The following is a 22,791-nucleotide window of genomic DNA, read 5'->3' on the forward strand; positions in this document are numbered from 1 at the left end:
CTCCATGATGATCAGGCATTCATTGCAATGCTCCACCAAGCCCTGGCAGTGTTCAAAGCTCCATTCCCAGGTCATGCTACCTCTGTCTTTGGTTGGAGTATATTTTATTACTGAGGAAAATACAGACAAAATGAGTATGGTGATTAATTATATTTAAAGACAATCTTGCTCTGTAAATGTGCATGTACTGTCTCCCATTGCCACATCTCTGCACACTCCTTTCCTGATGTTTTTCTTTAGAGGATAATGATGATTGTTGGTACTGTCAGGGATCTTTTGAGCTTAGTAACTTAGAAGTGTTAGGTAGAGATCTTAGTCTGTTAGGAGAAATTCTGAAGGCCCTCATTGCCGTGGGTGACTTGGAGGGACTCCATTCTGTTGTGGGTCAGCTGCACAAAGCAGAACCTTCAAGGCAAAGAGCTAAGTCTGGGCTAGTCTCTAATGTGAGAGAACTTCAGCTGGATCTGACAATAATGTGGATGGTTATGGTATACCTCTGCTCACTGGCTTCTCTGGATTTGTCCCTCGCAAGTGCTGAGCCTATGGGGTCTTGTGTGAGATTTTGCTCCTGTTCCTGCACTGAATAAGCACACACCTCCAGCAGCAATGTTTAAGGGCAGTGCCAGTTGTCATATGCCTGGTATTCTGGTAGGGAAGTGACAACTTATGGCAATGTCTGTTTGTGCATGCCACGAGGATGCATGTTTCTACCATACTTAATGCATCAGGGTCTCAGTGCAGTGAATCAAACAGCAGGTGATGGGGACATCCAGCTCACTCCATAGCAGTACCTTCAGCCATAACTTCTGTCCGGAGCATCCAAGCTGGTTAAGATCTCACACAGTCAAGTAATTAGTTAAAGTTTAATGGATGCAGAAGCGCTCCATGGACGTGTTAAATCTCTTTGAGGATCTGAGCTGGTACATAGGATGCTTCTCTAGGACTCGCCTAGCTTGAGTTCAGGGAACTGATGGTCAACACCAATTAAAATTGAACATGCCCCTGTGATGCCTTTATGGGCCATTTTCAGAGGTGATTTTGGATGGTTCTGGCTAAGACAGCAGGTTGCTGGCTGGCAGCTCTAGGTACAGAGCTGAGAGGCCCCTGTGGGGGCCAACATATCCTATGGGCTCTATATTTCTGTGGTCAGAATTTACAGTTGTGTGGAACAGGTGAAGCCACACACAAGGGCTGTAACAGAATACTAAGGAACACTTATATTTGTCCCAGCATGAATCTGACAAAACCAGAAAACAGGTTCGATATCTCCTAATACTTACAAGATCCATGTGCCCAGCACGTCCCCCGTGGCTGTGGAAAGAAGTAAAGCTTCATCAGTATTTCCTACTGAGACTATTCACTCTATTTTTGAACTCAAAAAAACAGCATTCTCATTACAAGAGCACAAAAGTGGTCTCTTGGAAAGGGAAATAACCTTTATGTCTGTAGTTACAAACAGTGACTGCTTTCAAGAGCAAACCTTGATTCAGCTCTCCAAGACTGTCACAAGGGATATTTCTGCAGACATGGACTCAAAGCCAGTGCTGTTGCATGGGGAGCTTTACATGGTTGCGCTAGTTTCATAAAACTATGAATTGTTCCTTCTGTGCATTGCACCTTGCAACTATTTATTGCCAATCGACAGGGCAGTGCACACTGCAGCCCACACAGTGGTCACTGCTGCTTCAGAGTGTCCCTCAAGCTTCCTTGCCCCTATGAAAAGAGTAAGAAGGAAACATGGAAGGGTGAAGTGATGTCCTTGAGGTTGTACCTGAGCTGATGTGCAGGGATGGGAGGACTGCTGCTGACTTTTAAGCCTTCTTCTCTTTAACCCTTGCATCACGTTTAGCTGGGGAGTCTGGCATGGTGTTCCGCGGTCTGGTAGTCAGACTTCATAGTTAAGGGTTTCCTAAATCCCTTCCAGACAAGGGAAGGAGGTGGTAAACTGGCAGCAGTGAGAGATTACAGTAAATTCCTCTGAGTAGTGACTCAGTGTTTGTTTACGGAGGTTGTACTCTCCTTAGAGAGCAGTTTTGGATCTACAGTTGCTGCCTGGACAGAGACCCTAAAAAGCAGACTGAGATCAAATGACAGCTATAGGAATCCATCTCATCTTGCAGATTCCAAGCTCTGAAATGCTGAAAATCCCTATTGAAACAAAACCTCATCTGCTACTTAGGAAGTTGCTGTCCTGAGTGCTGGGAAGGATTCCTTGGAGGGAAAGGCCTTCATTACCCATCCCGGTCTCTTTCCAGTTAATACAAGCAAGAGAACAAAAGACAGTTTTTTTCTTACTAAAGTCTTTCCGCTTTATTAAGTGATGTGCCAATGGGGTGTGGGAACTGCTCTGTGGTTCACGGCCATCAGAGAGGGATGCCGTTGTGATTGCGGATCACACAGAGCAGCTGACTCACAGCTCTGAAGTAGACAAGGGGTTGTAATAGGGCAGCTAAAAGTACCATAACAATGGGAATTTAACAGTTTTCATATTCTATAAAAGCAGTCAGAGCTCTGCAGGATTTGTCCTTTGGGGAGTCCCTGCTATCATTTTGCCATGAGGAGGTGGCAGACCACAAGAACAAGCCATCCTTCTCTTAACAGAAGGGGACTTTTCCCTTGTCCTTTTGTTTCTTCACGAGTGGAACTGGAGCGAGCTGTATCGCAGTGGGATACATAAAATATCCCGGACTAGAATTTGGATCCACCCAGAGACTAAATCATTTAAAAACCGGCAAGCAATAAGCTGAGCTTTGTCACATCTGTTGCTTGGCTCTTCCTTGAATCTGTTTGTTATAGCGCATGCAAACATAGGAGTAGAAAACACAAAGCCAGCTGTTGATATCCAGAAGGCAACATGACTCAGTAACTGTTATTTAGGTGAGACTGTATGAGCATTTGGTAAAACTGAGAGTGAAAAGGCTTCATGCTTGGGGAAATACTAGGACTCTTCAACCTCTCTCGTCCTTACAGAGCAACATCAGTCTGCATCATATTAGGAAAGCCTACCTCACTTACGCAGGAGAGAAAACTTGAAAGGACAAAAATTAAAACATTTTTCCCCCTAATCTTACTAAAAGGAAAGCAGAATGTTGAAGACATTACCCAAGGAGGCAGTGGAAATGTTAGTAGCTCAAACCTTGGAAAGTAAAAGCATTAGCAGTCTCCAGAAGAGAAAGAAGGACTAGATTGCCATTAGATGATAGCACGAATACGGAAATACTAATTGTCAGGAATATATCTGTGTTGTATAGTCCAGAGATAGGAATTTGTCCTTACCTGTTTATCATGGAGCAAATAGAGGACTGTGGAAACCAGGAATGAGATGAAAATCAAAACAAATATTGAAGTATATAGAACTACTTTACAACATTTCCTGTTCTGTGGAGTTTTTCCATTCTCCATCGAGTGTGGTGCTTCCATGATGCTTCTCTCCAGGACAGCCAGAGGCAAGTCTGAAAAAATCACCGATGTCAGAAAAGGCACAGACAGAATTCCTGCTCACTTTCTTGCCAGGATGGGATATGGAGATGGTTTTATGCAAGTGCTTTCCCCATGCTAATAACGCTGAGAGGAGGAGCTAGCCATGGTTTTTTTCATCACTAGCCTGGGCTAAGGGGTAGTGTGACTGTTTCCTCATTAATCTGAGGAATTTCATTTGGCTCACAGCCCAGAATGACAAAAATGAAACTCCAGCAGTAAGCTGTAAGGACTCCCAAAAATCACCTCAGACTTGATGCGAGTCAGGAAAGGACAAGGTCCAAGTGCAAGAACTGCCGATGGCTGCATGTCACCTGCTCCCATCTCCAGAGGCATCAGAGCACTTTTTTCATGGCTGAGGAGTTGTCACCAGATTGATTCTGTTTCTCATTTTGACAACGCGGATCCGAGTGCCTATGACGAAAGGGCATTTCTGCAGTTCCCTGAGGATATGATTCATATGGTAAAAGTGAAACTACACACACTGAAATACATGACTGCGAACAAGCAGTGCTGTGGAGACACAAGTACGGTCTCAGTGGCAGATGGAAATATTTGCATGCAACGAGCAGCACCCAGTAATGCCGTTTGAGCAGGACGGAGTGTGAGAACGGTTGGCTTTCTTTTTAAATGACTTCCACTTTGCTGTTTGAAATGTGCTGGCTGATTTTCAGAGTCTTCCCAAAATCTTTTATTGAACTGTCAACTTTGAAATCAGCTTCCGCTTTTACGTTCTACGTGATCTTTTAATTTCAATGTGAAAGTGTTCTTCATTGGTGTTTATTTACAAAAGAAATCCGGACACACCAAGGCATTGCTTAGAGGTCTGTGGTGGCTCTGCTGTGTTCACTAGCTTTGCCTGTGGATGGAGAGTATGGAAGGTGTCCTTTATATGCTTTAGTGCCTCTGCTCTTCCCCTCCTCTCTTCAACCTGCAGTAGAAACCTCAGCTTAAAGAAGAGGAACACCTGCTTATGCCAGGTCCAGGCAGCTGCTGAGCTGAGCTGAGCTGGCTGGTGCAGTGCCGGCTCTTGGTGGAGGACACCCCACTTCCATCATTAGCCCAAGCCTATCCAGCACCCTGGGAAAACTCCAGATAGGCCTGGCGTGATGTTGCTGTGGCTCACTGTCCCCAGTCTGTATGCATCTTCTGCCTGTCTTGGTAGTGACACTGCATGGCTGACGTCAAGAAAACGATACTTTCCACAAACTCCTAAAAAGGTCAGTAAAAGGCTTGGCGTGTATGGAGAGAGCTATTAACGCCTATCACATGTGCCTTCTTCCGCTCCAAACTGTGCAGTGAAGAGCAATGGCTGTCTCTGCTCCAGCCCCTCTTCAGACTATCTTAAAAAACACAGTTTGTTGAAGCTACGCCTGCAAGATCCACAGGGAATCCAGCTGTTCCTCTTGGCCTGACCCAACCACTCAGTCACCCCAAAAGGCGGCAGCACTCGAATGATAAATATGCAATTACAAATACAGTCTGCAAGTGCTGCAGGAAAGGACCCATCTCCAAACAGTAGGGCAGAGAGCCTGCTCCCAGTGCACTCCTGTGGGCTGCCTTAGGAACCTTGGTTTGGCCCCAAAACAACATTGGCCTGTGGTTCTGATGCTGCAGCCCTGGGATGTAAGCTTGCCACTTCTTAAACTAATGGCTTTGACCACATAAAAAGCCCCAAACAATCTTTGTTCTAAAGCATGAAATTGAGACTTCCTTTGACATCCCGTGTATCGTAGTGGCAACAAGGGTCTAAAAAGTATGTCAAGAAAACAAAATGTAAGAAAATATCCCAGGAATGGAAAAGCAAATCTATCAATGACAATTCCAGCAGTATCTTTTTAATCTGGAAAATAACTGCTTTTTTCTTGCTACCACAAAATAGAGCTCAGGGTACAAAATTGTCGTTCTTGGGACTCATCATTTACCAGTTAGTTAGGTGAGTAGGGTGTTAAAAAAGGGAAGGATCATACAGCTTCAAGAAGGGGTTGTAGATAACTGTTTCCAGACGTCGAAGAAGCATTTCACACAGAGGAGGTGGAGTCCAGCTCATATTCTATTTATATGCACTTTATTAAGCAGAGATACAGCAGTTTGTGTGCTCTCAGTTAAGTGGAAGCACTGAAGGGCCGTGGCCAGGGGCTGTAAATCTGTCTTCCCACCATGTTAGAGATACGCTGCTGGGTGTGTGGCGGTACTGCAGCTTTGTGCTTAGAGCTGCATTTTATTCTGTCGTTTCCTGGAGCTTCAGCCAGGTCTTACAGAGCTGATATGACTGTTCAAACTAAAGATGATTATTTACTTGGAAGAATATTTATAGCTGTGGCTTAACTGTGTTTTCCCTACAGATCCCAGTCTTTTTTGTTCAGTCAATGTTTAACTATGTTACCCCCACTTAAGAAAAAGACTCAAGACTAAGGCCAGCAGAACAGAAGAAGTAATTGCCAACACGTTTGGGCTTGTTTTCTTCCTTATTTCTCAGAACTTGAAATGGGATTTTGCAATATTTATTGCATGTTTATTGACAGGGTAGGCGCTCTATGCAAGTCTTGTCCTTCCTTTTCTGTCTTCTTTCCTGTCAGCTTTAGGAGGAGATGGAAATGAATTCAGAGTAGAAATAGCCACACTTCCTACGAGGAAGCAAGATGCAGTTCCTGCCTGCCTTTCCTCCCCTGTGCTCCTTCCCTGATTTCTTTGGAAGTCAAATGTAAAATAGGACTGGCAGTAGAAACGACTCCTCTGAAAGCAGGCAAAGGCCACCTCTTGCATTTGAGTTTGCTTCGGAGTCTGTGGGTGTAGGCATTTGACTATTTGCCAACTTTTGGATGAGCTATCTGTTACAAATGATTAAAGCGCAATTAATCCGCTTTAAATTAACTCATTTCAAAGCAGGAATTTCATACGCTCAGCATTCTGCAGTCCTAACCTCACTTTCTCTGCCTAAGCACCACCCTGGAAGCGATGTTGATTCCTTGGGCCAGGTGTGGAGCAGGACTCTCAGCTGTACCACTGCATACTTAGACACGAGCTTTCTGAAAACCCGCTCAGTAGCAGGTGACAACTGTGGTTTGAGTGTCCAAGTCCCTCGCTCGAACGCCAGGTTGTGCTTTTTCTTAAGCTTGCTTAACCCCAGGGAAGTTTTCTGAGTCCTACTGGCTTGTTTTCAGTGACGTTATAGATTGCCCCATCTTTACTTTGTGGTGCTGTTTTTCTTTGGAAACGAGATTTTTTTCCAAATGCCGCAGCTTTCCAAACCTTTCGTCAAGCCATAGTAGTTTGCGCACCATGAAGTCCCTATGGGAGGCTTCTGACCCCACAACATGACCGCTTTTGGGAAGCCCACCCTGAGCAGCTGCCAGCATAGAGGCAGCAAGAGGGGAACTGGGACAACAACCTGACAAGAAGCACTTCTTAGTTCTGGGGCTGGCCAAAGGCCTAGGCTAGCATTACAAGCAGAGAGGCAGTTATTGGAAAAGCCTGGAGTGTTTCCTGCTGCAGGCTTTTTCAATACCTGGCTTTTTATTGAGTACAACAAACGAGTTCTCAGCTGAGAAAACTCTCCCTCTTTGGGAGAACTCTTGGTCCTCTCATTGCATTACAGTCAGCTACCAGGTACATGGGACAGCCCCCTGACTTTGCCTTATGCTTTCAGCAAAATAGTGACATGCCTGACATTCACAGCTATGCTGAACCTATCAAGGACAGCAATGTCAGTATGCTGCAGCAAAGGGGACTGTGCAGTGTTATCTGAATGGTGACTCCGTCGGTGTCTGATTGCTGGGATGGATGAAGTAATGTGGCTATGTAATTAATGGAAGCCTAGATGGAAAGTTGTCCTCTGCATAGTTTGTGTGTGACTGGAGCCTTAATCCAGCTGCCAGCAGCTTCTGGAGGAAGGATGGAGACATTACAGTGCCACTGGTTAACTGGAGGTGTGGTCTCCTCTGTCAGTCCTGTGGGAATGGCAGGGGTGGAAGAGGGACTGAGTTGAATTACCACCTGACATCTGCCCTCCCACAACTCTTATGGGCAGATGTTGTGTTTTTAGAACTGTGTGAGAACATTTTCCATTGCACAGCAGAGGTTTCTGGTTCTAGTTTACAAAAAGCTGTCATTCCTTATTCCCACCCAGAGCCTTTAGTCACAGGCCAAAGAGCATTTCTTCCAGCGCACAATATCAATACTGTTCTTACATATCCCCACAGCAGCAGGGTGGGTTCAGAGCTGCGGAGATCTGCTCATCAGCAGCTGGTCTGACTAGCTTTTGTCCAGTTCTGATCTCATCACTTGTCTGTGTTGTGTGGTCTAAGAAGGGCTAAAGCCAAGGCTAGCTGACAGTTCACACTGCAGTCAACATCCAGTCTGACATTTGCCAACACTTCCTGGAAATGCAGGGGAAGAGGGCAGTGGGTCATGCTTCCTTTTTGTATCATGTGAAGTGAATTATGGAATATCCTGAGTTGGCAGGAACCCATAGGGATCGTCAAGTCCAAGTCCTGGCTTCACACAGAACCACCCAAAAATCAGACCACACATCTGAGAGCATTGTCCAGGTGCTGCTTTAATTCCAGCAAGCTCAGTCAGTCCTATGTCTTCTTGCCTGGGTAGCATGCTCCAGGGCCTTCCCATCCTACAAATGAAAAGATGTATTTCTCCTGCAGGGAGAGAAGCCTGTGAAGGCATCCCACATAGATGTGCCTGAGTGCAGCAACCAGAACCTAGGCTATATTCCTCAGCCTTTTTGCAGGAGGACTAAGGCAAAACATGACGTGGTCTTCCAAGAGTTAATCTCATGACTTACCACCAGGTCACCTTTCCTTTACCCTCCTGCAGAAAAAAATACCCAGCCTTCTCTGTTGCTGGAGAATAGGGATACTCTCACAGCCTCCTTCACTTTCCTTTTCCATGCTGTCACCTCAAAGTTAATGTTTATTTCCTCTATGTCATCCTTAATTAGTAGACACATAGGATGGTGTCATCGTAAGTCAGTGCAACAGCTGATGCATTCCTCTATCCCGTTCATACTTTCTGTGTGCCAGCTTTCTTCTGCTTTCCAGTCCGAATGTTTTTCCATTTAGTGTTTTCCATCTGTAGCCCTTTTAGCATTGTAGCAATGTAAAAGCCAGATCTGCCATTGGTGCTCCACTGAAGATAACCACCTGTGGGTATCAGCAGTGACCCTAGATGCAGCTGATAAAACTACAGTGACAAACTTGTGTGAGGTGTAGGTGGTCCTACCAAGGCATTTCCCATCAGAGCTTTCACCAAGGGGTGGAAAATCTGTGTTCTCCATTTCGTGTGCAGCCACATCAGGGTGTCAGCTTCAAGAACTTCTGAACTCCTATGGTAACGTGTGAATTAGTTGAAAATCACATGGTATGTAGGCGTGTGGTCAGCTGGATTCCTGCGTAAGAGGCTTCTTGGGTTTATCTGTGTGGTTCTTGGCTACTGGGTACATGTCTTTGAATACTGTGGTTGGCAAGAATGCACTTGAAAATCAGACAAATTTTGAAAGGTACAGCAAGAATAATCTGAGGAGCATTAGAAAATCTTAGCCATGGTGGTGTGCCTTATCTAGAGTCTTTTCTTCCCTTGTAAGCTCAGTTTAGAACCACGGTTTTCCTGGTATGTGATGACATCACGTATCATGTGTTGTGACAGACTGGAAACTTTCCAGCTTCAACACTTTTGTCAGCAAACTGCCTCTAGATTGACAGCGCTCTGCCATCTTGTTTCCTCCCCAGCCTAAGTCTTGTGCTCTGCTTCCTGCAGGAGCCAGTGTGGGAGTTTTTGGAGGGGCTGAGCAGGAACTGCATCTACCAGCGAGAGAGATGTGGTAACTGGGAGCTGGGCAACATCCACCAATATGTCCTGGCAGTGAGATGAAAGACGTATTTTAGGAAGAAGATGAGTTGGGTGACTTTGAACAGTTTCCATTCAGAACGAACATTGGAAAAGTGGTCATATTTTCTGAGCACTCTGTTCTCCTATTTCTTTCCTGTGAAGGCATATGTGTTAGTCATTATCTGTTGGTGGAGTTATATTTAGCCAATTTATTTTTCTTGTTCTCTACTTAACTCCTTTCTTTCAGTGGCAATGCAAAAGTAATGTAAAAGTAGCCAATTTGCAAACCATTGGCATCTGTAGCTTGCAGAAATCTCACCAAAGGAAGCAGCACCAAGACAGCAGCACTGTGTGGTATGGATACTTCTATATTGCAATAAGGCTTAAGTGGGAGTAAAACATAGTGAAACTGTGGAGCAGCATTAATACTGTCTGTATGTGTGGTATTAGTGTATGCCAGGGGTTAGAAATGGCTCAGCACTGCCCTTTGGGCTGAGACTGCAGGTCCAAGTGCAACAATACAGCTCATAGAGACCTTCTTTGGAAGCGCTTGCTCAGAGCTAAGGGTGTTGGTGCCATCAGAGCTGCTGGTGCTCTTTGAGGAGGTCTGTAGGAGTAACAGTTTGGGTTTCATGTTGCAAATGCTACTTTACAAAGATAAGGACCATCTCCATCACAGAGCTTGCACATTCCACCAGCCGAAGGCCTGCATTCAAAGCAGAGCTGGAAACCAGCAATGAAATAGTGAATTGCCTAGTCCAAAGGGCTGAAGAACCTTCCTTGATTCCTCAGCCACCATCACTTGGCTGGGAAAAGACAGCAGCTTCAGTCTTCTCTGTTTCCTTTTGCTGTGGAAGTGAGAGAGCTGCAGGGTGTGAATGAGAGCATTAGCAGGGATAGCGTGAGAGGGTAGAAAATTTCTTATTCTGCTTGCCATTCTAAAGAGGACAAATATAGAAGTGGTTGGTCTCCTGACGTTCATGTTCTGCTCAGCAAGTGAATACCAATGGTCTTGGGTTAGCTAGGAAGTTACTGAGGCCCTGTAAAGTCTGTTTAACTCAGTTATTTTGCAGGTTGGCGAGTGAGTTTGTTTTGTAGGTTGCAGTGAAGCTGTCCCATAAAGCTAGTGCTGGTTATCTCCTTCAGCCGTATATGCCCTGGGAAGGTTCTCTGTTCCCTCCTCACTCTATGGCAGGAGCAGTGGTATTTGCATGGCATCTGAAGGGAGTTTGGTTACACTGCTCTCCAGGACTCCAAAGAGGTCCTCTGTTCCAGGGCTGCACTGTCATGAGAAGCATGGAGTTTCTCCTCACTCTTCCAGGGACTTGCAGGTTAAGCCAATGGCCTCTTTCATATGAGCACAGAGAACAGGTTTCTCTCTCCATTGCTTTTACAGCTGTGAAATCTGTCCAGAGGACAACAGGACTCGTGGGAGACATTAGCTACACCCCAAATACCTCAGCCTTCCCTGCAGATTATAAATGGTTGGTTTCTTCCCTTCTTGGAAAGGCAGAGTTTGGGACTGAACATGACAACTGTAGCTCCCAGAGTAGAGCAGGACAAGCAGATAACCACATCTTCAAGCCCAAGTTCAGCTTTTGTAGACAGTGTGATGCCTGACTCTTTCAGAAGGTACCACCCCCAGCCTGGCCCCAGAACTGTGTATCTCCCAGGTGCTCTTCTGCCCAACCATCCCTCATTATATTGCTGTAGTAGATCATTCCTGCTGTTCTCCTTTCTGTATTGTAGCTCATTTTGCCAAATCCTCTCTCTGGATTACCAGACTGTATGAACACTACACCTACCCTTCATTAACAGTCCTGCTTTTGTGTTCAGGCTTGAGAGCCTACCTTTGCTATTCTGAGCTAGCCACTCACATAGCACTGTAATGAGTCAGTCATGTATGAAAGGTTTGTCTTGGCCCTGGTGAATGCCTAACCTAGGATCCATCAGCTTGGTCCATATCCACTACTGGAGCTGCTGGAGTTTTTGTTACTAATTAGGTTGTTGGCTTAGATGGATTCATTTCAGTTATAGACACCCCCCCCCCCCCCCCCCCCCCTTTTTTTTTTTTGGCTTCTCTGTTTCACTTGCTGCTTCTCTGTCAGCAGAGCTTGTTTCCTCTACGCAAAACTGAGACAGTTCTTGTGTGAGATGAGTTTGAAGCAGTGTTCCTTGTGGCAGTGTGGGAGGTTGCACAGACAAGGCTGAGGTGTGCTTCTCATGTAAAGATGATGGAATACTTGGTGATGCTGTGGGATGTGCAGAGTCATCACTGGGGACAGTACTGCACCCACAGCGTGCTGCAGCAAGGAGCCAAGGGAAAGCAACAGCTCTTATCTCATTCAGCTCTTTTGCTTTCCTTCCAAATTGCTTTAGGAAAGTGAAGTGCTGTTTGTTTACTCACCCGTTTTCTGCCTGGCAAAGATCCCAGCTTGCCAAGATGTGAAAGAACTCATCCTGAGAAATGTAAAATCGTTGCATGATTACTCCTAGCCTAGGGCTGAGAGGCTTGCATCATCCGCCCCCAGCCACTGTGATCTTCTTCCTCTCAGTTCTTCAAAAACACTTATAGGGCCACATCATGCGTTGCATCTGTGTCTGGCACTCTGCCTCCCTCAGCTTCTACCTGGTGAAATGAAACTATGCCCCGCTGCTGCATGCCACTCAGCTCTGAGCCACATACCCACTCTGGGCCAGCCTGCCAAGACACCTGTCTCCAAAATGCTTGTCACTCAGTCACTGTAGTGTACCACATAGCATGAGCTCCTTTGGACAAGAGACCCAGTGAGCTGGGCAGCTCCTGCCTGCCCTGGTGCTCCCAGAAGCCGGAGTTGAGATGCTCACTGACACCCTGGTCCCTGCCATGCCCTGCCCTGCCCTTGCTCCCTTGTAGCATCACTCAAGAATATCTGTGCTGATAGTATTCTCATAGCCTAATGTCTAGATGCTGTTTTCAAGTTTCTCCTCCTGACTTCCTCCACATTGCATCACCAGATGCTGATTTTATTTCCTCTGTGCATTTGAAGAACACCCACTTTATCAGCGATGTCAGCATCATGAAATGTTGGAGCCGGGTGTGTGTTTACTGCTCAAAAGCCCTCCCATGCCTTGCCTTGCACAACCCTCAGCCTTCCATCACATGAGGCTTACAAGAGGGGATTTCCAAATCCATCTGCTGCAGTGGGGCCAGTCATGGTACACCGTGTGGCCTTGGGGCAGTGCTGCTGACAGGGAGGCAGCCTGCCCTGGCAGAAATGTGATCTGGGGGTTTGGTTCCGGGGAGCTGGATCTTTATCCATTCAATTTTGTGTAACAGAGGGCTAGCCATGTAGCATCAGAGATCGATGCAGTCTTAGCATACATGCCAGGCCCGCGGTGTCTGCTGCTTATTTGCACTGAGTAGTGTGTGAGGGTTTTCTCTGTTGTGAATCTGTTCTTTTCCAAGTGTATCCTGTGACAAATAGAATCGCGCTATCATAAAATGACCCAAGTTAGAAGGGTCCCCTAAGGATCATCAAGTCCACGGATTCTGTGGAGAACAAACTAACATAAGCCTTTGTTGTCCATTTAAAACTGATATCTGTCCATTTAATGGGATGTGCACCTCCACTTGAGCTTGACTTGTGTGGAGCAACGAGCACAGCTCTTAGCTCAACTCCAACTATATGAAATTCTGTGGGTCCACGTGGAGTCTGGCAACTCTCTGCCCCTCCTGTGGCCATTCAGCATGGGGGTACCTGCTCTGATTATCCATGGTCCAGGGAAAGAAAGAGGAATGCTGTGGGGACAGCAGGTGTGCAGAACCCAGTGATGGAGTACCCATGGGGAAGGTGGATATCATGGCTGTGAAACAGATTCTTGGAGGACGGAGCTGCAAAACCCCTACATCACTACTGAGGATATCCCAGCACAGGGATTGTTAGAGTTCATAGTGTTACACCACTCAGAAAAGCACAAAGTGCCTCCCCTGCAGCTTGCAGACCACAAGACTGATTGTAAATGTCTGTTGTGGTAGCAGCAGTGCCGCAGGCTTGGGCAAGCACGTGCTACGGGCCTGTCCCCAATCCCTGGGGACGCGGTGAAGTCGTGCATGGCCAGCAGCTGAGCAGCTGTGCCCTGCCTCTTGCTGGTTGGTGGTGAGCTGTGGTCTGCACCAGCCTGTCCTGCCAGGAGGTTTTCTGCCTGGTAGGTCAAGAGCCTGCTGTGCTGCTCAGAACCGAGTGACTCTGTGTTAAAGCTCCTCTGTGGGAGTCTGCTTCCCATGTTTTCTCAGCAAATGGGCTATGACCTGAGGAAGACAAGCAGGGTTAAAGTGCCATGAAGAAAAGCTGGGGACCCTATGAAGGTCTGGGGACCCTATCCTGCACCCAAAGCATCCCTTCTCCTTTCACGTTGGGACTGCCAGGCTTGCCAAAAAGCCAGGAAAGCAATGGCCAAGCATGGTCCTGGTGTTCAGCCAGGAGCTTCTCCTGCCCCACTAGCACAGCCAAGCTCGGTGGCTGCTTACCATCTCTGCTCAATTGCTTTTTGCCTTTCCAGAGCTGAGCTTCTGCTCCTGGCCTCCAGCACGTGTTAGAAAAACCTGGCTTGTCCTCACTCCAGTCCAGAGGTAATAAGAAAACTGAGCCCTCTGTCTCCTTCACACTTTGTCACTGTAAATCTCCCAGGGTTTGTTCTTCCCTAAGCAGAAGCTTTGTTTCTTGTCTAAAAAGCAGTGAGGTGTTCTCCAGGACTGTGTGAACATGTGGTTTATTCATTCACTGAAAGATTTTGAGAATCCAGACAGAAAAAAAGCACGTTCTTCCCTGCTTCTCTTTCCAAACAAAATATTAGAGAATATTCAGTATACCAAAGTGTTTTGGTTATCCCCATAGGAAATGTTTGCTTCACTCTTACAGTTATTTATTTGCCTTTGAAACAACTGCTGTTAGTTTTGAAATGAAGCCTGATTTTGAAATGAAACATGGAAGCACTTAATTTTGAACAGTTAACAGACAGCTATTGCCTGGGAATGTGGCTGCCCAGAGCTGAACCTCGGCTCTGCTAACATGACTCAGTGTAATTCCTCAAAACTTGTTCCCACATCTAACGTGTGAGAGAACATTTTAAGAGCTCCAGTCCTTACTTTTCCTACACATACCTCTCAGCTTGGAGCCACAGTAGCATCTCCAGTTGCAAAAGGAAACTTCAGCATGGCTTTCTTGACACATGAGAGGCAGCATCAAGAGCTTTCACTCAATGCAATGAGAAGGAATGGCATAGAGAATGTGTGCTGGGAGTGCTGAATCAATGATGAGCTGAACACTTAACTTAATATCCCTTTGCCCTGTAACAGTACTCACAGCATCCTATGCTTAGCATGTCACTACCACGATACAGGCACAAGTGAGTTTATTTGCAGGTAGAAAGCTAGGAAAAGAAGGAAATTCCACCAAGCACAGTGCATGAGGGAATACAGCTAGTGCTCTAAGAACAGTTTATCTGGTGATGCTTCATACTCCACTGGCCTGTGGAGGACTGAAAGTGACAGATGGTCCCATTTATTCACATGCTCTCTATATAGAAAAGCTGATTAAGACTCATCCAAACAAAAACTTAAAATTGCAGTCCATTTTGTAGCCACAAGTGTTCCTGCCCAGCCCAGAAACTGATCATCTGGCATGACTAGCTGGCATCTATTGCTCCTCTGTTTAATTATTGACCTCATTCAGAAGCCTCTCCCCTGTCAAAAGGACAGCCACCTTTCTTCCCTCCCCTCCCAGTGAAGAGAGACGTCATTGCTGAGCTCTCTTGAGTGGGTAGGCTGTTGACAGGTCCCTGCTGCCCACCTGGCACCTGGCAGGTGAGGGCAAGGACAGGAGGAGGAGGCAGGGAAGGTGCAGCCAGAAAGAGGGCGTATTTTGTTTGTGAACGTTCTGACTTCAGGGCATTCTATTTAAATGAAGCAAGAACAATCTTGTGATGACAAGGCAGCCTTGGGGAGTTGCAACCTGCCTCCTTTGCTCCCACTGCAAGGCAGAGCCTTGGGAGCTGCCACCTCCATATACTGGCATCCTTGTACGGCTTGTCTTGTTTGCAAAGGTCCAGATGTTTCCCCCATATTTGGTATTTGGGGTATACTTAGTCCGCCTACCAGCACATAAGTTGGCATCCAGTCCTCACAAACAAATTCATGCATCTTTTTCCCTTTCAGGGCCATTTGTATGTATGGTAGTTAGGAGCCTTTCCATTCAGCCTGAAGCTATCTGAGAGCTAATTTTGTCATCCTGACATGAGTCAGTGTGTCTGTTCTCAGAATATCTTTTCTCAGAATATCTTTTCTCTCTGCTCAAGTTCTGTGGCAATGCAGATGGAGGCAAGAAATCACCTAAACCTCCATCCTCTAGGAAGCTTGAAAAGTCAGCCAGAGACCAGAATGCAGCTGGTGATGTCCTGATTTTGCATGGCAGTTTACAGTGATGTGGAAGAGAAGTGGCAGTCATCATTCAGCCTGAACCCCAATTGAGGCCTCTCTGTATGACAGCCAGTTACAACCTTTCTGTTGAGCTTGTGTAACCATGCAAAGGAGGGAACCCAACTGGAAGAAACAGATCCAGGAATGGAGAGACCTAAGCTCTCCTTACTTCATGCCTTAGGGCTATAGCAGCATTACAGATTGCAATAGGAAGGCTTCTGTATAGCTTTGCCTGCAAAAATTGGTGGCCTGCTGGTTGGAAGTGACCAAATAAACAGAATCTGAATACTGGTCTCTGGTAGGGTAGGCACCTAGAAGCCCTGGAGAGGGGAAGAAGACCCTATGGCCTCCTTTTGATATCTTCCAGCCTCCTAGCAGAGGAGTTATGGGAGCAAGGCATCCTGGATTGCCTTCTACAGGGCTTCATTGGTATCCATCTATCTAGCTCCATTGCACTCAGAGGAACTGAGGTAGCTCTTGGAGCCAGGAGCCTTTGGGACAGAGAGATCCTGAAGTCAGCAGTGCGAGGGGCCTGATATCCATGGTCAACAGCATTTATGGGAGAGCTCAGGTAATTCCCACACATCCTACTATGGCAGGTGGTGGCAAGTGAAACTGATGCTTTGGAGGAAGTATACCTGATTGTGCATGTGCAGCAAGGCAGTGGGTTGTGCAGGCAGTCATTTCTGGGGGCAGAATCGTTCTTTGTGGGGACATCTGTGCCCTCCCAAAGCTCATCTACAGAGGATGTTCCCAGCTGGGGCTGCATTGGTTTAACTATGGCCTGGCCATGGGTGGGACTGGTTGAAAGCTGGCTTGAACCACAGCAAATACCCCAGGGACCAGGATAGCTCACCCACCATGCTGCACAGGAGCACTACAGACTTGAAAGGTCTGAGTGCCTGTCTTGTGCACTGCTCTGCTGTTTGACTAATGAGCTAGCGCTAGAGACCAGAACAGAACACAGGCACAGCCAAGGGCTGCAGGCAGTCCATATATGAAATGGATATATGAAGTGCACCTATTATGTGGCTGCAGCTGTGTCAGCTGCTATCTGAGTGGTATGGCTGATGCTTTAACAGCCTTCCTAAGGGGTACTTGTGCACGCTAGCTTTATGTCTTATCCCCAGCTGCATTCATCTGTTGGCTGGCTATGACCACAGGAGGAGCTGGGGCTCCTTCCTTCTTTTGAACAGTGTCAGAGTGTCTCCTGCAACCACCCAGTGGCTGCTCTGGTATTTCAAGCTGTGGAAAACCGTGAAGGCAATTAAGGGACACCATCCATGGGGATGTAAACACACTTGAAAAGTAGACACATGAGAACTGAATGAGGTTTGACAAAGTCAAGTGCAAGGTGATGCACTTAGGTTTAGGCAATCCCAGATATGTGTACAGATGGGGAGAAGAAATCAGTGAGAGCAGCCCTGTGGAGAAGGACTTGGGGGTCCTGATGGATGAGCCAGCAGTGTTCTGGGCTGTATCAACAGAGATGTGGCTCCAGGACTCTGCTTACCCTTGTATGGCCTCATATGGAATACTGTGGGCCCCCAGCACAAGAATGATGCAGGCTGGATCAGGTCCTAAGGAGGCCGTAATCAAAGGGCTGGAGTACCTCTCCTATGAAGAAAGGTTGAGGGAGCTGGGCTTGTTTAGCTTGGAAAAGAGAAGGCTGTGGAGAGATCTCACTGTGGTCTTCCAGTGCTTGAAGGGAGCTTACAAGCAGGAGGGGGACCAAGTTTTTACACAGTCTGACAGTGATAGACAAGCAGAAGTGACCTTAAAATTTGAGGATAGATTTAGGCTAGATGTTGGGCAGAGATTTTTTGCTTGGAGGGTGATGAGGGCAGTGGAACAGGCTGCCCAGAGAGGATGGATGCCCCATCTCTGGAAGCATTTGAGGCCAGGCTGAATGGGATTCTGAGCAGCGTGATCTGATGGTTTACAACCCTGCCTATGGCAGAGGTGTTGGAACTAGATGATCTTTAAGGTTCTCTTCAACTCGAGCCATTCTATCGTTCTATGATATGATGCTATGAAATATCATTTCATACCCTGAGGTCTACATACAGTCTGGGACCATCAGGTGAGTAACAAGGCAAAAAAGAAAATCCCATTGCTTTCACACCCCATTGGAGCCCCAGGAGCCCAGCAGTCCTGATCTCTCCAGGGAGAGATGGCATAAGCAAAGCCACTCATTCAGAATTGCACTACAGAATTATAAAAGCCAAAAACATTTACCTATGAGTGGGATTACCAAACAGCCGTAGGCTCAACAGAAAGGTACAGAAGAAGTGGGGTATATGATAAACATCAGTGCTGAGAGAGCATGTTAATCCGTGTGCTTATGTACATGACCCTCAACAGATTGCTATCTGTGAAACTTCCATTACTTAAGAGAGATCACTGCTCTTTCCTTATGACTGCACTATATCCCCTCAGTAATCTAACCTTTTAAGTTGCGTTTTAACCAAAACTGTTTTTATTTAAAATGATGTGATTCAACAACTTTTTTTTTCTATAATTTGTAGTAATCTAAAACACATTCCTTACTGACCCTGTGTGAATCACCAGATTTTGCTTTGCCTTGTGGTGCTGATAAGCCTAAATTCAGCCCCAGCCTGCAGGACTCTGGACACTGACAAGGTCTGTCTGTTTGTCCATTTAAACTCTCCTGCTGGACTCCCTGCTCCTGTTTTGATGCTTCCTTTGAGAAAGGCAGCTCTTTGTCATCAGTCTCTGTACATACGGCTTGCCTACCTCTGTACCTGACTGCATCTGCAGTTTTTAGTCATTTTATGTCTCTCTGCTCTTTTGATTGGCTGCGTTTACAATATGAAGAGTTGTAGGAGTAGCACAGATGTTAATTATCCGGGAGAAATTGTTTCTGCTAAGCTCAGGCTTTAGTTACCGATCTCCCTTTCTCTGCCATTCTGGCACAGCTTTCTTTTTACATATTAGTGTCAGAATATGGCTTGCTTCTGGCAAACCGTGGCTGATATTCAGCTCAGATCACCCCCACCTGCACTGTCATCCTTGCTCATGGTCTCAGCTTGTGGGGTCCAAACAGTGCAGATGTCTGGGAAAACATGAAGTGTCTGTGGAGGTTTTTTTTTCCTTCATTTGCTCTTTGCTGTTTTTCCCACAGACTCAGGCAAGAGGCAAGGCTGCCAGTGACCGTGCCCAGAAGAGCCAGAGCCCTGGCTGTTAGAAGCAGTGAGATCTTCCTCATGCAAGCAGGAGCAAATCTTTCCTTGTAAAGGGTGGATGCTGTGTGAGACGATGTACGACATGGTCTGGAAAACACCAAAATTAGTCCTTCGCATGGTCAAGCACAGGACACAAGAAACATTGGAAGAAGATTCTTGTTGGCAGGTTTGTACTCTGGATCTTAAGGGAAGTGACAGGGAGAAAAGCAAGCATTTCAAAATGCTGCACGTAACCCCAAATAATGTCCCCACCGGATCTATGTGTCCCACTAACCTCCTGTGCTGGTGATAGCAATCCAAATAGGCAGACATGGACAGTAACAGAAACCCTCAATTAAGAAAAGACAAAGGATGGTGAGTCCTTTGACCTCCATGAGGTGAGGCAGTGATGCAGTGTCTCAGGGATTTATTTGGTGGTGAAATCACAGTGTGGATGTATGCTTTATGGAGCAGATCCTACATGGGATTAAATGTATCTTGATCTTCAGAGGTATATTCAATACTGATTTTTTCTTTATAAATAAACCAAATGGGTCCCTGGATTGCCAGTAAGTGGGTATGAATTTTGACTTAAAGGCAATAGTAAATCAAATTATTATGAAAACACAGTTGTACCCAAGTCAGGTTTTGTCTTGCCTCAGTCTTTGTTCTGTTTCCTCTCTGAATGAACAACAATAGATCACCTAAGTGCTTTGGCCAGTGGCCCAGCTCCACACCCTGATGCCTTGACCGATCACCGGAGGGCTGTGTGGGCGACCAGCCCGGCAAACCACAGAAGTAAAAAGTGCAAGCCCGCAGGTGGGATTGTGTTTGTGCTTGGGATCTGCTCTAGCTAGTAATCCCCTGGGGACAGCTTCGCCTCCTGACGAGGTGACTAATATTGCTATTTAGAACAACTGATACTGGCTGTCACATTTTAAAAGCTAAATGTGCAAGTCTTTGCATTAGGATGAGGAAATGGGTGTTTGAGGGGGCAGTGGATGTATTCCAGTGTTTGCAGAGGTTTACTTCACAGGATGAGGATTCATAGGAGAAGCATTCCCTTAGTTTTCCCCCAGTCCTGCAGTTGCAGACACAATCCACAGACCTGCTTCTGACATGGTGTCCTGATCTCCTCTTGCCTGTGCTTGCCTGCTCCTTCTGCCCAGTACTTAACTCCCTGGAACATATCAGCAGACTCACTACCTCGTCCTGCCACAGCCTGAAGCCTTTCTGGTGCCTGAGATGCTGCTTACGAGTCGGGTGAGCTCCATGATGTTGTGCCAGTGAGGCACACAAATACTAGCTGTGGTTTGTGCTGGGATGCTGGCTTGCTGCTCAGCACCTCAGGGGGATCACATACCTTCAGCCTGTTCTCTGTTTGCTACCTTGCTAGCCCTGACTAATGGAGTCCTCTGCTTTCTGCTGCCGACACTGGGCAGTGCCAGCCTTACGTCGGTAGGATCAGCTGTGCTTTGTCAAACACACTGCAGCTTCCTTGTTCTCTCTTGGTAGTGAAGTGAGCAGGCAATAACTGTGACTCATGCTGGCTCTCTAAAAACCACAGGTTAATTATTCATCATTAGTTGTAACCATTTGTGGTAAAAAAGGTGATGACTTTTGAAGGGAGGTGAAAGGAGACTAAGTGTTTCTATTTGTTGTTGCTGGTCTCGGTTCTGCTGCGCTCTGCTCTCAGTGGTTTCATCTCAACCAGGAAGCAATAGCCCTGCAGTTCTGATGGGCAGGGTTGACCATGGCTCTTACATGAGCTTTATCATCCTATCCCTTCCTTCACATATGCAGGGAGTGGGAAAGAAAGGGAAGGAATATGTGGTGACCACCTCTGCAGTTTATGCAGTAGCGTGGCTCAAACATAAGCTGCAGTAGCAGTGGAGATTGCTTTAATATTGTGGCATTGTTGGTAATCCCTGGCTGATGACTGTATTCTGTGTAAGAGTTCTTGTGAAATGGCCGATGAGGGACAGACCACAAAGTCCCATTAGCTGGGGCAGCAGAGCCATGGATTTTCTCCAGAAGCTTCTAGATCCCACCACAGGCGGTTTTGAGGGGTGACTCAGTGCACTAATCTAGCTGGTCAGAGCTGTAAGATGTGACATAATCACCATCTACAAGCTGCTACTGGAACTTAACAGCCCAGTAGCAAAAATTTATGTTCATCCATGTAAGAGACTTTGAGCTTTGTGGAGACAGGGATCCCAAGACACAAACAGAAGCTGACGATATAGAAGCTTACTAGTGAGTTAGTCTCACAGGTCATTAAGCTCTGGAATTGAATTGTTTCAGCCTTTATTTCAAGACAATTGTGCATTCATGTATATATAAGCCAGTCTAGGTAGTATGGTTCGGTCATGGTTGGATTCGATGATCTTTAATGTCTTTTCCAACCTGAGTGATTCTGTGATTCAAAGCCCAGGGTGTGAGGTGCCCTCTCCTGCTCTGAACAGGAAGGTTGATCCTTTCTGAGGGACGGGTCTGTCAGCATTGAGGCTTAGTCTCTTAGCTGGGTGTAGCACCCTGCAGGCACAAGCCAGCCTGCAGCTCAGTCCTGATGGGAAAAGCTGCCTCTCAGCACTCAGTGGAGTCACTGCTTCAGCCACGGAGATTTCCTCCAGAGCTGAGGAGGTGTGTGTGTAAAATGTGCCAGCAAGTGTAATGTGCATGGAAAAGCTCACCAAAGTCTGAAAGCTGCCTTTGATGCCTGTGTCTGCAGAGGTGGTTGCTGAGGAGCCAAGCAGAGCAGGAAAGCGCTATGGCATGGGGAGAATCTGCAAGTGGAGCTTAGTGCTGACAACCTGAAGTTGCTACCTTTGGATGTTTCTAAGAAATAACATTCTCATGCCTATAGTATAAATATATAAATACCTTTAATAATAGACTTTGGAGCATATAGTCAGCAAGGAGATGCCGAGATGTTGCTGAAATTCACTGGAAGCCAGATGGTCAACTTGTCCTTAAAATCTGCCCTAGTTCAACCAGAAATGCCACAGCTTCCAGCTGTGCTCAGGGCACAGACAATGTTGTCCACGTAGCTGCTTTCTGTAACATGGGCTCCTGGCCCACAGTGGCCAGGAACAGTCTGTCTCTGGATTCTGGCAGAAGCCAGGCAGGGTATATATGGGTACACAGATGTGTCATGGAAGTTGGGTTGTGAATCTTTTTGTCGTGCATGCTTTCATAGTGAGGCTCTTCAGACCTATCCAGTCATCCCTGAGGAGATGTTCAGACCTTCAGGTTCCACTTGATCCATCAGAGAGCAGTTACCAAGTGGAGGGCCTTCATGCTTCTTCCCAAATTCCATGTGCCTGGATCACTTTTGGGTTGAACCATTCTCTGCATATGTTCTTGAGGGAGATTCTCCTTCAGCTTAACACCTCTGAGACCTGGCATCAAGATGCAAGCATCCTGCCTGACATATGGCTCAGGGTCAATATTCTGCAGACAGCTGGGATGGCCTGCGAGCCTCCTCCCTCATAGCTGCTCCTACAGATCCCAAGGTAGCTACAGGACCTTTGTCCCTGCAGTCCAGCGTGGTCCTTTTAGCTCCTTTTGGAAGCCCACCTTCCCTTTATGGTCTTTAACCGCCAGAGAGCATTTACCCGGTTCTCTGCAAAGGCATTGTCTTCCTGGCATATCTTCCTGATTTAAGCACTTTATTTTAGCAAATATACAGCACATTTGTAGTACATATAGATACTGCCAAGTGACTAGAGACACCCGGGGTTTCTCTGAATATGAATGAAGCTTGGATAAATTTCTTTGGCTTTCATCTCTGTTGTCCTCAATGGCTTCACACACCCCTTTGTTGAGTGT

This window comes from Excalfactoria chinensis, chromosome 8 (assembly GCF_039878825.1).
Source record: "Excalfactoria chinensis isolate bCotChi1 chromosome 8, bCotChi1.hap2, whole genome shotgun sequence".
In the NCBI taxonomy this organism is placed as follows: domain Eukaryota; kingdom Metazoa; phylum Chordata; class Aves; order Galliformes; family Phasianidae; genus Excalfactoria; species Excalfactoria chinensis.